The sequence below is a fragment of the Sciurus vulgaris genome, assembly GCF_902686455.1.
Source record: "Sciurus vulgaris genome assembly, chromosome: 6".
NCBI lineage: Eukaryota > Metazoa > Chordata > Mammalia > Rodentia > Sciuridae > Sciurus > Sciurus vulgaris.
Genome location: NC_136466.1, coordinates 20,148,440 through 20,165,111, shown reverse-complemented (window position 1 = coordinate 20,165,111; position 16,672 = coordinate 20,148,440). Strand labels below are relative to the sequence as shown.

At 45.0% G+C, this 16,672-nt stretch overlaps 1 protein-coding gene across 2 annotated transcripts in view; it reads left to right on the top strand.

The window, feature by feature from the left end:
* The window catches only part of ADRA1B (adrenoceptor alpha 1B), a 49,691-nt gene that overhangs the window by 2,733 nt on the left and 30,286 nt on the right, over positions 1-16,672 (top strand). The window lies entirely within an intron of this gene.

Genomic DNA, 16,672 nt, shown 5'->3' with positions numbered 1-16,672 from the left:
TTCATCTCAATGCGCTGCCTTCATTATCAGTTAGTAGGAACCTTTTACAGCCACACAGCCCCAGCGGGCCTTTAAGTTATCTGAAGCTTGAGATTTAAAAGAGAAAATGACTGGAGGATCATACGTTCTTGGTTTTCATCCCCAAATGTTCCCAACTCTGGTGATTTATGGAATGCCCAGAGTTAAATTATACTAGACCCTCACCTTCAGCTGCAAGACCCCAAATCCTGTCGAGACGGAATGCAGTGTGTCCTTCCCTTTGAACAAAAACGTGTCCATCTTAGTTCATATTGTGGTCCTACTAACTGAATTGTTCAAAAGGCTTCCTGATTTCTTCTAAGGTCTGGTTGGGGATAAACCTAGAGGACGGTGTTGGGACCTGCTGTTCACATGGCTTGGGACATCTTTTTCCCTTCTCTGAGGCACCCATCTGCTTTGATTTCTTCTGTCTCTGGGAAGCAGAAACTGAATGGAAGGAGGTGATCATGACACATGACTTGCCATGATATCTGGAGAGGTGTCAGCTGCCACATGCCATAGACCACATATACCTGCAATCCCACTGGGTCTCAGAACTGAATGTAACCAAACCCCTCAAGCAATCAGTATTGCTCCTTTCAGGAGAAGAAGGTGAATGGAAGAAAGCAAACTGATAACAAGAGTTTCCATTGTTAAAATAAATAAAGAAAGAAACGCCATTGAACCTACTCTCCATATTATCTTTCCTAAGGCAGGCTTGCAGGCTAATGCCTCTGAGAAATATTCTCAGTGATGAGTGTTAAGTAGAAAGGGCTTGAAGTTCTATGCCAGGAGCAGTCACATCCCACTGCGAGGAAGCTTGCTTCTCTTTCCCAAGGTCTCAGGGTCCTTTTGCAGGTGGATGATGGTTCACACTGCCTGGGGTCATGGCAAAGATCATGGTTGTACAGAGTTTATTTGGCCTCTTATTAGTCACATGACCTCAGGCAAAAGACCACTCCTGTGTGAGCCTCAGCTTCTTCATCTATGAAATGGGGCTACTTAGGGTTTACTCCATGAAGTTTGCACTAATGCATGTAAAAGACAGTTCAAAATCTGGCACATTGCAGACACTCAGTGAAAGTTAGCTATTAGTACTACAAACCAAACCCAATTGCTCCCTAGGGTATACTAATGTTTTCTCCTTCTCATTTGCCAACCCCATGTGTGTCACTAATGACTCAGAAGAGAAGTGGGTCTTTCTCTGTCCTTCCTTCTGTCCTTGCCTTCCAGCCTGCAGAGGCTGTGATCAGAGCATGCTCAAGAAGAAAAGGCCTTCATGGGTTGCAGAGATGATCAGAGGTACAGGCTTGGGCAGGGGAAATGGCTTCAAAAAGGCAGGAGGCTTCCAGCGAGTTGAAATGGAAAGAACACTGCTCTGCTCTGGTGGTCAATAGCAGCAGGATTCTCATTTGAATTTTGCCATCGATTAGCTCTGTGACCCTAGGCTTGTTGCTTTACCCCTCTAGGCTTCTGATCTCATGTTTGAAGAACACTTTATCAAGATCAAGGGATCTTAAATTTGAATAAATATCAGATTCGCTTTTGAGACTTGGTATTCATGTGGCCACCTGTGCCCAAGTCACAGAGAATCTGATTCAGTTAAGCAGATGGATCCCTGGAATCTGCGTGTTTAATCAGCTCCCAGGTGATTCTGGAGAGGTGGTCCATAGACCAGGCTTTGAAGATCTCTGGCCAGAGGATCTGTCATCTCCCTTCAATCAACATCTTGGATGCCACGGTTAGGTCTTCCCCCAGCAACCCGGAGCTCCTCTCTGGGTCCTGTGCTTCAACTCCTCAAGCCCACTGTTCCCATTCACATTATCCTGTTATCCTTTCTGTCTGTGCCTTTCTGAGACCTGCCCTCCTTGCACCTCAGGTTCTTGGTTTCCATGCCCAAGAAGTGAGAGCTTCTTACCCTCCTCTGAGCTTGTTTCTCCTCTCCTGGAAATGAAAACTTTCTGATTATTTGTGCCATGATCTCCTGGGGACCTTCTGATACTCAGTCCTTGAGCTGACTCCATGTTCATCCTTCTTGTTTGGAAACCTGACAGGTGAGGTGAGGAACATGGTCACCTGGCCTTGGGTTTAGGATGGACTCCAAAAACTTCTCAAGCTCTCCAAAGGGGAAGGTGCATAATTAATGTTTTCTTAATAATTTAGGAGGAACATCCCATCAAACTAAAGAGATGTAGGTTTCTACTTCTTCTGAGTTAAAACAACACTCAAACAAAAGTAGCAAGATGTAGAACAATAGGTCCTTTGGAATCTGAAGAAAGTTCCAAATACTAAATTTTCCATGAAGGACTTTTCACTCAAAAGGGGCGAAAGCAGATCTGGGGGAAGACAGTGCTGGGCAAACAGAGCCGTGCAGGTAGGAGTGACTTCCCGTTGGTGCTAGACTTTCAGGTGCCTGGATGGCATGAGATTTCCATAGCTGTGTTTGTCTTCTCCATAGGAGAGAAGGATTGGGATTCCTTCTGAGAAGGAGGGAAAATAACCAGGCCCCCTACAGGATTCTGCTCAGGGTCCCCATTTGTTTTCCTTCTTCCCTTGTTTTTTTTTTTTTTTTTTTTTTTTTTTTTTTGGGGGGGGGTGGGGGGAGCAGGGCCTCTTGTCTCCCGCTGTGCCCTCCCCACCTGTGACATCCTCCTCACCTCCTCCCCACCCTTTCCCTGTGGCCTCAGACCAAGTTGGACCAGGGACCAGTGCTCACTTACTCTGGAGCAGGAATGGACTCCACCAAACAAGGCCTCTTTATTTGGCCCCTGGAATTAAGCCAGAGAGGGACAGGAAATAATTGCAACAGAATATAGCAGTATTTCTACCCCATCCACCATGCGGAAGATGTCCAAAGGCACTGCAGTGCAGACCAACTTCCACTCGCCTGGGGCAGGCCTGCTCAGGGTCCCCAGAACTGGCCTGGCTATTGAGGGATGTGCATTGCAGTGTGGGGGTGAGGGAAGGGGGGAAGCAGGAAGTGCTAGGCAGCCAACTAGTGGCCGGGCTTAGTGAGTTGTTTAGAAAACACTGGAGCCTTGCCTCGCTCCAGATCTTTCTTCCGTCTTTTAAAATGCTGAAAGGCATCAGGAAGCCATTCTTGAACTAACTGCTTTCCCCTCCAAATAAATGAAGGTCAATTTCAAAGAAACAGTTGTGCTTGCTATAGGGCTGGAACCAAATCGGAACCCTTCGCTCCATTGATTTGACTCTCTGGCCCTCTCATTCAAATGGGGGCTGAAGAATGTCCAGCCCCCCACAAGCACAAGGGAGGAGGAGGGTCTCCGAGATGACTCACGACTTCAGACAGATACACCTCCACAAACGCATGTTAATCCTCAGCTCTGAGATTCCCAAGCACAGGAGTTTGGGTTGCCCACAGGAAAGCAATTGGTTGGGGATGGAGGAATTTTTACAACAGGAATCCTTCTTGGAGGAGGGAAATCTTACTGAGGTCAAACACCTTTGACCATTTATTAATTCCTAAGGAAACACTTCCTAAATATCTGTGTGCTAGGCTCTGTACTAGGCACTGGGACATAAAACCAAAAGCAAACTAGGTCCCTGCCTGCACAATCAATATGTGATTATTGAGCACATACTTCATGCCAGACATTCTGCTAGGTCTCCCAGAACCGTTACCTCATTAATCCTCCCAGAGCTACCTCACAGGAGAGAGTAACTGCTCCCCATTAGCAGATGAACATTCTGAAGCTCGACGAGGTTAGATCTTTGTCCAAGGTCACACCAGACAAGTAAGTGATAGGGCCAAGAGTTGAGTCCTGACCCGTCAGAACAGGCCGTACCTGTTTCTCTGCACCTAGGAGATGTCTGGCCTTTTCTGCTTTCTGGTAGCAGCCTGCTGTCACAGCAGATGTTCTCCAGGAAACCCAAAGCCACCTTGTCAAGAGCTAGTTATGATGCTTCTGTTGCAAAAACCCTGCCCACTTCTGAAAAATGACCAACCCATGAAATGTCATGGCAGGCCATCCATGTCCAAGTTCAGGGCTAGATTTTCTCCATACCTCCTGGAGTGTTTATGCTGAGGGTCTCTGAGGACTGGGCGCTTGGTCAGTCCCCCAACAAAAACGGAAACGTGAGAGGGGCCTTACCCTTCTAGGGATGTGGGTCTACATCTTTAAGCATGTGTTTACTCAGTTGCTGGATATATATATGGATTTATTGAGTGGCTACTGTATCCAGGCATTTCACTGGAGAAACATTGGTGAGCATGTTAGTTCTGTTCCATAGAATTTAGTGCTAGTGGGGGACACAGGTTTTTTAAACAACACACAAATGAACATGAATGCAGATTGTGACGAGTGACTTGAGATGAGATGCTATTGGAATGACATAAGGGATCTGTCTTATGCCAGGTCCCTGGGGGATTCAGAGTTAGGCAGAGGGAACCCTGAATAGTTTGGAAGAGCTACTTCAGTGAAGGGGGCAGGTAGAAAAGGGATCCATGCAGAAGGAAAATCCCACCTAAAAGACTGGAGGGGAGATGGGTGGGTATAAGTCAAGGCTGCAGGCGCGGGCAGAAGCCAGACCATGCAGGGACTTCCAGGCCACATGAAGGATTTTAGATTTTATCTTAAGTGTGTTGACTACTGTGGGGTGATTTGAAGCAGACAAAAGATCCTGTCTGAATTGTGTCTTTAAAGATGACTCAGGCAACCATGTGGAGAACAGACTACAGACTAGACAAGTCCAGGGAGAGGTGATGGTGACTTAGACCACGCTGGTGACAGTAGAGGTGCTGAGCAGTAGATGGACTCGGGGACCTGGGGTGGATGGGGGGTGACCTAGGAAGGTTAGTGAGAGAAAGAAATGTATCCAGAAGCATCTGAGGTTTGAGGATGGAGCTGCCTCGGTACTGTTTGCTAAGATGGGGGGAATGGGGTATAGGGCAGGCAAGTACAGCAAGAGGATTCCTCACCGGCTCTTCCTCAGAGCATTTGTAAGGGATCAGAAGACACCATGCTGGGATGAGCCCACCAGATACCCATGAGTTCGACAGACAGAATGTCAAACCAGGAACCAGGAGCAAAAGCAAACCTCACCGCTCCTGAGAAACATCTGGAGGGGGTCATTTTTAAAAGCATAACTTCTTGGACCCCAACATAAACCTACTATACTACATGCTTTTGTTATAGGGTAAAGAATCTCGGGGTTTAGGTTTTTTTGTTTGATTGATTGATTGATTGTGGTACCGAGGATCGAGTCCAGGGGTGTTCTACTACTGAACTATGCCCTCAGCACTTTTAAGCACATTTCGAGACAGAGTCTAAGTTGCCCGGACTGGCCTTGAACTTTTGACCCTCCTTCCTCAGCCTCCTGAGTAGCTGCAATGACAAGCAAGAATCCCAATTTTTAACAAGAGTCCTCAGCAGATTCTTACATAGCCTATATGACACCAGTCCGCCCTGTGCCTAGGAATCCCTTTTTTTTTTTTTTTTAATTTTCCTGCAAATCTCCTAAGTCTTCGAATCACAGGAGACACTATGGTGACTAGACAGTAAATACCTGTGAGGAAAGAAATGAAAAAAAAAGGAAGGGAGGCAAAAAGGAGTTGGCCTCCTCCTTGCCATGAGACTCAGTGGCCCAGGACAGAGGGAAAAGAGTTGGAAAGGTGACATGTGACAATTACACCTGTCAGAACCCACAGGATGGGGGCCAGACATGGTGGCACCGAGGCCTGCGTGGGCAAACTCACCATGGACTTAACTGCAGATGCATGTGTAGCTGCCCTGCGTCATAGACAGGCCTATTAAGATCTGTAATGCAGGGGACGGCTTTACCTGAATATGTGTGCGGCTCATAAAAATAACTGATGGCCGCCGGCCTGCTCTGGGAAATTGCTGTCTCCCATACCTGCAAGGTACTTCTGCAGTCCTCCTGCTCTCTGACCACGACTGATCTTAATAATACTGATAGCTGCCTTTTATTAGGTCTTGCAGGGGCCGGCTTACCAGTGCTGCTCTATACGGGGGTGCTTCCTGGACAGCCTCTCCTTTCCTCCTCTCCACAGGCTTGTAAGTGGGGGCTGTTATTACAGATAGGAAAATGGAAGCTCAAGGAAATTGACTAATTGGCCTCAGCTGATCAATGGCACCATCTGGATTTGAATTCAGACAACAGGATAGGTGCATCACAGGAGGATTCCTAAGGGTGGGGCTCCTCAGTTTGAGGAGGTGCAAGAAGGAACTGGGGAAATCGGTCTGTTCTAAGAAAGAGGGGGAAAGGCAGACAGCTGCCAATCATTCAGCAACCAAGAGGCAAGAGATCCTGGTGAGAACAAAAAGAATAGAAAATAGGTGGGACTTGCTCCTAGTAAGAGAAGTCAAAATTTCTGTTGATTATTTTAAAAGAAAAATTTCAGCCTCATAACTTATTATTGGTACAGTCATGCATTTTTTAAGATTTCTATCAAATTTGGGAAAACATAAAATGTAGAAGACTTTGTCATAGTTTCCAGTCATATACATTTCACACTGGATTCCTCTCCACCACCACCCACCTACACATGGTACCAGAACCCTAAGACACTCGCCTATCACAGATCAGCCTCTGGTCCTTCTGCTTGATATCATGAGGCTGGGGAAGAGGGCACCATGTACGAGAGTATTTCTAGACTCCATTCTTTCACTTTGCAGCAACCTGGGCACAGAATGAAAAGACTGCAAACCACACACATGTCCAACAGAGCCCAGATGAATTGCATCTTAACTCCTAGCTACTTCCCCCAGTTGCTCACGGCCCTTTACCACCACCCAATGAGGTTAGCAACGGTGGGAGACAGCAGCAGAGGGAAGTCCATGGGAACAGCCTGAGGTCTTCACTGATTATAGTTCATTGACCTTACTTTGAAAACTGTAATGTCCTTGGGCACCTCCTGAGCCTTGGAAGGTTCATGAAGAGAGAGGCCAAGTAGATGTCCTTCATCTGCACCCAAATACTGGAAGAAGCTCACTCTAGCAACCTCAGGGCCCACTTCCCTTTCCCCTCTGCAGGTTGCAAATGTCTTGTAAGCAGCGATCAGTCTTTCTTCTCTACCTAACCCAGGTGCTCACAAGCTGAATGGATAGATGAAACATGAACAGCATGGCTAGTCCAGCGGAAGAGTTAGGGTACGACCTGGTGGAAGTATTCGCCATTTTCCAGATACCTTTTCGCCTTTTCCTTCCCTCCTGCCTTTGTTTATATTGTTCCCCCCACCATGGCCACCACTGTGCTTTTCCCACACCCTCCGCATACCCAAATCCCGCCCCCTGCAGTCACCCAGTTCTGATGACACCTTTCCCATGAGGTGTCCCTGGTTCTCACCCCTTCTCCTGGCAGCAGTCCCTCCATTTATACCTGGTTTATAGTGCTCATCACATTTGTCCCTGGGGACGAGGACTGATGGACACACAGGTAGCAGTGCTACCAGGTTGCAAACCCCTGGAAGGGGAGAGGCCCAGGTGTGTGTCCGCCTCTTGTCCTCTGTGCCCAGAGAAATGCACACAGTAGACTCTCAGTAAAAACAGCTGTGATTCGTGCAATGTGTTCCAGACTTCCCCGACCCTGGAACCTCCCATAACCCCTCGGACAGGTATTAGCGTTTTGCCCATTTTATAAACAAAGAGATGGGCTTGGAGGGGTTAAATGGCTTGTCACGTTCCAGGAAATGCCAAACACATTAAAAGGAGACTGTCATGGACGCTCTACTTAAAAAAACACAAAATGCCAAGCAGTACAGTCATGGGGCAGTAAAGAAAGATTGGGTAATGAAGACCTTGGACCCGGGTATGCACTTGAAAACTGGGTGGTACTTTCACCTTTTAGGATCCTTGTATGGGGTAGAGCTCCCCATTGCCAGTTGACCCTCATTTCCACTCACTTTACTAGCCCCCGTCACCTCCCACTCCCCTCTGCCATGGATATAATCAGAGTTGGTCCCCACAGAAGCAGGAAAGGAAGAAAACATTCTGGTGATTTTGTAGCTGGGCCAGATTAAGACCTTTAGAGACCCAAGGTATAGAGACAGGAATAATGTAAATGGAAACACACACACACACACACACACACACACTTATACGTGGTGCCTTGAAATAAATGTAAACCATGCCAACAACATTCTGAAATTGGCCAGGTATGGTGCCGAAAACCTGTAATCCCAGTGACTTGGGAGACTGAGGCAGGAGGGTTGCAAGTTCAAAGTCAGCCTCAGCGTCTTAGCAAGGCCCTAAGTAACTCAGCAAGACCCTGTCTTTAAATAAAATACAAAAAAGGTTTGGGGATGTTGTTCAGTGGTTATGCACCCCTGAGTTCAATCCCCAGTACCAAAAAAAAAAAAAAAAAAAAAAAAAAAAAAAAATTCTGAAATCAAAGGCAAATTTAATTTAATTGTATTTACTTATATATTTATTTATTTTGGTGCTCACGTGTGTTATGCAAATGCTGTATGTGAGCCACACTCCAGCCTCTGATTTTCTTTAATATCAAATTATCTCTCAGAAAAAGTGGATGTTCCCCAATCTGCTAACACTCTAAAGACACCCTGTGTCGGTGTGCTGATTGGTAAAGCTCTGCTGTCTAATGCAATGACATATGCCCCAGTTTGCCCCAGCCAATCCCCTTTATACGTGTTATAAAAGTGTGATCGTTAGCGTGTAACATCACTGTCTATTCTCCAAAAATCTCGGTTTGATCAGTAGAAGTGCCTCCCTATTTTAAAACTCCGAGGAAATGTCTTTACCTTGGGGACATCCAGTCGTACCCCTGTTTTATGTCAGACCCTGCATTAAGGAGGAGACAGAAGCCAGCAGCCACAGGCTCAGCAGTCCAGAAGAAGGTCCAGAGGAAGAGGCCAAAGAAGGAAGGCTAGAACTCGCCATGCGCGCGCTTAGTGGAAAGCAGTGGGAAGCAAGAGTTATCGTAAACATTGGTCTGAATTTTTAAAGTATTCTTCATTTAACCCTGTTGCCCTGGTTACACGAGCAAGTGACCGAGCTAGAATTGCAATCCACATCTGGCTGAACCTGAATACTCAATGAATCAATGAATGGAGGGAAGGAATGGGTCAATTTGGGCACCAGACAAAGGATGTCATTGCAGACAGGTGTCTGCAGAATGTAGAGGAGACAGAAAGAAGGTGGGCAGCTGTTAAGACTGGGCAGAGGAGAAGGAAGGTGAGCTGTGTTTTGAGGGTTTGTGTGGGGCAGGGTGTCTTGGTCCCATCTGTCATCACCCTGCTGCACGAGAGCATGAGTCAGCCCCCGTGCAATAGAATCCATCCCGGGAGGCTGTGTTCCTTGGACTCTCCACGCTCCTGGCCACACCACTGGTAGCACATCCAAGCCCCCTCTGAACACTCCGGTGCCCCTCTCTGGTGCGAACACACACACTGCCATAAAAGTTTCACCAACCAGCAGTTCAGGCTGAAATGTTCAGAAACAGAATGTTCTAGCACAGGCAAGCCCACCATTCCTCACGGAACCCTTTAACTTTTTTCTGGGGTGTCTGCCCATAGAGTCTTGCTCCCTCTCAGCTCTCTCTCTCGCCTACGGGGATCCACTTGGGGCTCAGCTCTGCACGCTTTTTTGAAATTCTTCTTTAAGATAGTGTTTGCTGCCAGGCTCATGGGCATGGCTTAGAGGCTGATCTCAGCACCCTGGCTGGGCCCCAGAAGGAGGTTAAAATGGGACCAAGGGCAAGCCGGGCTCGCTGTCATTTGCAGGCCCTGGCCCCGGGGCTCACACCACCAGCTCAGGGCTGGGCAGAGATCCAGGGAGGCAGCTGGTCAGGGAAGAGGACGATCCACCAACTGGAACAGCAACAAAAAATTACATCTCCGATTCATATATTCAGGCCATTAACTGCCCCCTGGCATCCAGAGATTGTGCTGGGGTCCCTTCTTCCACCTCCAGGGATGTCCCCAACAGCGTCCACTTCTGACTCCTTGCCCACAGTCCTTCAGGACTTACACAAGAGTTCTTGGATTTTTTTGTTCCTCTGACCACTTCAGCGATCCGATAAAGCCCCTTCTCAGAGTTGACACGTCAAAGAAAGGATTTCAAAGCAAACCAATTATTTTGAAATACAGTTATTATTATGTTGAAAAGCAAATTTATTGTAGAGTTAAAAAAATGTCCTTCTTAACATATTAAACAAACAAGATCTAGCAGCAAGTCAAATAAATAACTACTATAATTTTGAAGTAGTGACAAGTGGAAATATTTCAAAATCTCTGCAACGAATGTAATGTGATATTATAAATCTGATTTCTTTAGTGACAAACCCCGCTGATTCTACTGTGGCTTGTTGCCTACATTCCTATGGAAGGAAATGTAAACTTTGAGTCAAAGGTTTATTTTGTTTTGTTTTGAAAGGTATTTTCCCATCCACGTTCATGGAACCCCCAACTCCAGACTAAGAACCTTGCGTTAGGACCCCCCTAGGGTGTACTTCGGGATGTGAGATACTCTTCTTTTCCAAAAAATACTGTCTTAGGACCACAGGGAAATATTTTACTTGATTTCTTGTATCCACTGTTTTAACCAACTACTTTCTTTATTTAAAAACAATGCCCTAGATTTTTTTTTTTTAATTAGAAAGAAGAAGAAAAGAACAAGGATAAAAATTTCTCTCCAGACCCCAGGTGCCCATGCATTCAACGTTCCTTCAGTAGCAGTAAACCATTACAAGATTATTTGTGCATGTGCCCAGAAATATTCCATTTATTTGTATGCATACATATACATGTGTATGTGAATGTATTTGAGTGTATATGCCTGTGAAATGTGTGTATATTGACACTCTTTATTTTTACTGATGGTGTCACTTTGTAAACACTCAGTAAAGGTGATGTTTTCACTTAGCAGCCTATTTTGGACAGTCCTGTGTTAGAATGTACAGCTACTGCTGTATTTGTTCATGGCTGCATAGTAATCCATTTTATACATTTTCATGTTTTACATATCATTTTCCAAATTGATAGATATTTATTTTTGATCTTTTGCTACTACAAAAAATTGTTGCAATGAATGCTATGCCTATGCCCACATGTTCAAGATAAAAATTCCTAGAAATGGAATAGCCGGGGCAAGGAATATTTGATAATTTAGATTTCAACCTGATTATGTTCAGTTTTATTGAATAAAGAATTAACAATTAGGAAAATACAAAGTGATATTTAAAACCAATAGGTTACCCCTATATCTACTAATCACTTAGGAATCAACCAATCACTTAGGAAGAATGGTCACGATATAAACAGAAGAAAAGTCATCAAATAATGTGCAATCCCATTTTCAAAAGCTATTAGCTTAGCCACTTTGAGGGGTAGGATGAAATGAGCAGGAGTAGATTATTAACTTTTTTATATCCTCTGTATTATTTCACTGTCTGTGATTAAGAACATCGAATTAAGAAAATGTAATGAAGGCAAATTTGGTTTCAACAGAGGTAGCGTGGGGACCATTACACCATTTTATGATTTTAGAAACTATCAATGGCCAAAAAAAAAAAAAAAAGATTGTTGTACATAGTTATTTTTTATCTAAGTTTACAGTGTTCTAATTACACTTAGAACTAACACTTAGAACTCTGGCCTCTTCTTTGGCTGGTTTATAACCCTGCTCACTCCTCCAGATCAAAAAGCATGTTGTCAGATTATTTGTGGATTTTTTAATATTCTTTTCAAACAAAGCATTTTTCTTTCAATCATAAAAAAATATTTCATACCTAACAGTAAGATATAAAAAAGAAAAGCCACCCACAAGCACACCACTTGTCTCAGTCCCTTTGAGCTGCTATGACAAAATGTCTCAAACCAGGTAATTTAGAAATAGCAGGAATGTATTGCTCACAGTTCTGAAGGCTGGAGAGTTCACAACTCAGACACTGGCAAGTTTGGCATCTGTTAAGGACCCATTGCTCACAGATGGCAGCTTCTATGTGTCCTCATGCTGTGGAAAGGGAGAATAGGTTGCTCGGGCCTCTTTTGGAAAAGCATTAATGCTTCTATGGAGGCCTCACCCTATGACCTACTCACCTCCAGATGCCCCGTCTCCCAATGTTACTTCCCTAGGATTGAGGTTCAACACCTGAATTTAAGGGCGCAGGGGGCTCAAACATTTAGACCGCAGCACCATGTCATTGCCATGTTTGATATTTTCCTGTGGAACTTTCCAGAAGAGTGTGTGTGTGTGTATGTGTGTGTGTGTGTGTGTGTGCCCACGCGCGCGCATATGCGCGTCGACACACACAAATTGGATCCCCTATTGCTTTTTTCATCAATCATGAACTTCTTGCCATATCAACAAATTAGTCTTTCCCATCATTATTTTTTCTCATCTTTTCAATGCTGCATTGAATTCCGTAATAGATAATACCACAAAGTACATAACCGAGCCAGGTGTGTAAGCAACTCACATAAAAAAGCAGGTGAGGCACACTCAAGGTGATCAATTCACAAGGTGCAAATATAGAATAAAAAGTATGTCCCTGTCACAGCCCTGATCTTAGCCATTTAATTTCCCCTTCTTGGAGACAACTACTAGTTGCTTGTATATTCTTTCCATTACTCTATGCACATATAAATGCATTTATATTTCTTCTCAATGAAAGCAACATGCTATAAACACTGTCCTACATTAATTTTTTTTTATTGTACAAGTGTTTTGAAGATCTTTCCGCTTCAGTACAAACAGAGCGATCTCATTTTTATAGTTGCCTAGTATTTTCTTTTTTTAATGGAAGGATATTCACATTGTCTTACATTTTTGTTACTTCAAAATAATATTCTAATATATACTTCACCATTCTCCACTTGAGTAAACAGATCTGTAAGATAAAATCCTGGAGGTGGATTATTTCGAGTACATGTTTTAATGTTTATAAATATTGCCAAATTGTCCTCCACTGAGATTAGACCAATGTATGTTTCCATGACTGACATTTGAGGGTACCCCGATATTCACCAACAGGGTTATCAAAATGATTCACCTTTGCTGTTCTAATAGATGAAAATTTTGTGAACAAGGTTAAGTGCATCTTCCTACTTACAGTAATCCCTCCCCTCTTGATGAACATTTTTTTCCTGTGATGTGATTAATATTTGGATAGATATTTTTCCTTCATAGCTTGTACACCTGTCCGTGCTTCAGAATTTCCTTAGGAAAAAGTTCACCGAGAATTGTCAGGTCAAAAGGTAGACTCAGAAGGAAGGCCAGTGGCACCTGTTGTCAAGTGACCCTCTGGAAAGAGTGTGGCATTTGCACTTCTACTAAGTGTGTGAAGAAGCTGCTTTTTTTTTAATTTATTTTTATTGTAAACAAATGGGATACATGTTGTTTCTGTTTGTACCTGGAGTAACAGCATACCATTTGTGTAATCATATATCTACATAGGGTAATGGTGTTTGATTCATTCTGTTATTTTTCCCTTTCCCCCCACCCCTCCCACCCCTCTTTTCCCTCTATAGAGTCCCTCCTTCCTCCATTCTTGCCCCCCTCCCACCTCCCATTATGTGTCTCATCCGCTTATCAGCGAGATCATTCGTCCTTTGGTTTTTTGAGATTGGCTTATCTCACTTAGCATGATATTCTCCAATTTCATCCATTTGCCTGCAAATGCCATAATTTTATTTTTCTTTATAGCTGAGTAATATTCCATTGTATATATATACCACAGTTTCTTTATCCATTCATCCATTGAAGGGCATATAGGCTGGTTCCACAGTCTGGCTATTGTGAATTGAGCCGCTATGAACATTGATGTGGCTGTATCTCTGTAGTATGCTGATTTTAAGTCCTTTGGGTATAGGCCAAGGAGTGGGATAGCTGGGTCCAAGCTTTCTGAGGAATCTCCACACTGCTTTCCAGAGTGGCTGCACTAGTTTGCATCCCCACCAGTAATGTATGAGTGTACCTTTCTCCCCACATCCTCGCCAACACCTATTGTTGAAGAAGCTGCTTTTTTATACCGACAGCTCCTTACTGCCTGGGACTGGGGGGCTTCAGGCATCCGTGTGAGCAGTCAGTTTTCCCTCTGAGGTGATAAGACAGCTTTAAAGCTTCAAATCCTTCCAACTAATTTGGTGCCTGCTTCCAGAGCTCAGGCCTCGCTGGCTGTCCTTTTGGAATGCAGTGTCCCATCTACCAGGGAGCTAGAGGACACAGCAGCCTCGGAATGTGTGTGTTTCCCCCCCCCAGATGAGAGAACAAAAAGCAGTCACCCACGGTGTGTAAACGGATTTGATCTTTCTTCCAGCAGCCAGGCCCACCACGGCCCACATCAGGGGTTTGAGGCTCCAAAACTAACGTCCCAATTTTAAACCATAACAAAATAAAGTACTGGCACCACCCTCCAGGAAAGCAACCAGGCCTGCTGCACTGAGGGTGATTGCTCTGGGCATGTGAGCTGGCCCCACCCCACGTGGGGGCCGGGTGGATCCAGGGAGGGCAGTGACTGCCTATATTTAGACAGGGGCCAGGAACGGCCCCCACATTTTAGTGGTAAGATTCAAATTGGCCCTGGAAGATGCCAGCCTCGCCAATTGAAAATTCACTTGAGCACCACTCAGAAAGAAAGGAGGAGCAGGTTCTGCCGGGAAAGAGGCTTTTGGAAGGGACTCCGGTCCTGGTCTGTCAGGGACATCATTTAATCCTGACCTTGAACTGCTGATCTGGAAGGAGAGGCCGGGTTATTTTCAGACTAGACTAAATCTAGAGGGGTTAGAACCAGCCGCTAGGACAATGCAGGGACAAGGTGAACTTTGACCCACTGCCACAGGTCAGGGGGATCCAGAGGGATGCTCCTAAGCCAGGGGCCTGGTCTCGGCCAGTGAGTCTCAGAATCTGACCAGGAAAGCGCTTCCTGCCACCAGGCTCTGAACACTGAAATCCTGTCGTTCACCTTGATGAAAGGGGCTGGGGCCTCCCTCCCTGTCAGCCCTTCATGACTGCTGTTGGAGTGGCAGCTTCGAGTACTAGAAAGAACGGGGACATAGAAATCAGACAAGCCAGGTCTGAGGTCCTGGCTCTGCCACTGATCTGGCTAAGCCTCGGTTAACTCATCTGCAAAATGCAACTAGAAGCATCAACCTTGTGGAATTGTAGTGAGGAATACCTGAGAAATGAGCAGAAAGGACTCAGCCTGGTGCCTAACACCAATAAATATCCACACACACGAGCTGTGAATTGCTCCTGAAGCTGCTAATGCAGCTTCAACCTCGGGAGACATTTATTTCATAAGTACCTGGTTCACACCATCAAGCCTGTGGCCAAGGCTCTGAATGAGCTATGTCTTTCAAGAAATCAAAAAAATGGGCCAGACCCCTTCTCATGAAATGGTTGGGGGGGTCCCCTCTAAGAAACAGTGAAAAGCTAAGGAAGTTTTATCAGTGGGCTTGCTGTGGTGGTCTCATGCTCGGAATGTAACAGAAGACTTGAGCATTTCTGTCCACGTTTCTCTCTTTTTAAGATTGCTGTGGTAATCTGTAAGTTATCAGACATTTTAGTGGCTCCAAAAAATAATTTAAGACACCCATGAATCCTCCACTCAGAAAAAAAATGTTAACTTCTTGCTGAACTTACTCCACATCTTCTCTTAAGAAATAAAAAGGTTACAGATGCATCCATCCACAAGGCTCCGGCCCCTCATCCCATTGACATCCCTTCTTCTTCCCAGAGGGAACTACCACCATGCCTGGGCTTGAGCGGACTCTCTGCACATCCTTAAATGTGTACTCTAAAAGTCAGGAGGGCCAGGCACAGGGCGCAGGCCTGTCATCCCAGGGATTTGGGAGGCTGAGACAGGAGGATGGCAAATTTGAGACCAGTTTCAGCAATTTTGCAAGATTCTGTCTCAAAATGAAAAAAATGAAAAGTACTGGGGATGTAACTCAGAGGTAAAATTCCCAGGGTCCAGTCCCCATACCAAAAGTACATAAATAAATAAATAATAAATGCAAGGATAGTGACCGAGGGTGAGGATCTGGGTGATCAGTCCTCTACTCTGATTCCACTACCACTCCCTCGCTAGCTGTGTGGCCTGGGGAAAACTGTCCAGCCTCTGCTTCACCTTTCCTTCTTCTCTAAAATTCTCTAAAATGGGACTAATAACACCACTTTACTGGGATGTGACAGGGATGAAATAGGATTATTCAGGCCAAGCAGTTGTTATTAACCTAGGGTGACTTTGCTCCCCAGGAGACATTTGGTCCTACTGAGACGTTTTTATTGTTGCATTGAGGGGGCAACTGGCATCTAGTGGGAGGGGCTGGGGGCGCTGCTGAACTTCTTATAGCACACAGGATAGTCCCCCCAGCAAAGAATTACCCCACTCGACATTGGTCAAGTGGAGAAACCCCACAGTGAAACATGCCATCACTTCGCAAGGGCTCCGTAAACCTTTGCTCAACAAACACAAAAGCATGAATTATTATAATTTTTGCATGGAAGACTCTGTGTTAGACACTTTCACATGCGTATCTCACAGGTACCTAGTGAGGTTGTCCCTTCTTGGATATAAAAAATGATAGGAGGCACATGCTGCTGCTTCTACCAATGCTTGTCCCATTTGTTAAATCAAATTGGTAAACATACTGAAAAGGTAAAATTTCGGGAGAATAGATTAATTGTAAGTTTTTCCTCGGAGCCCGACTCCT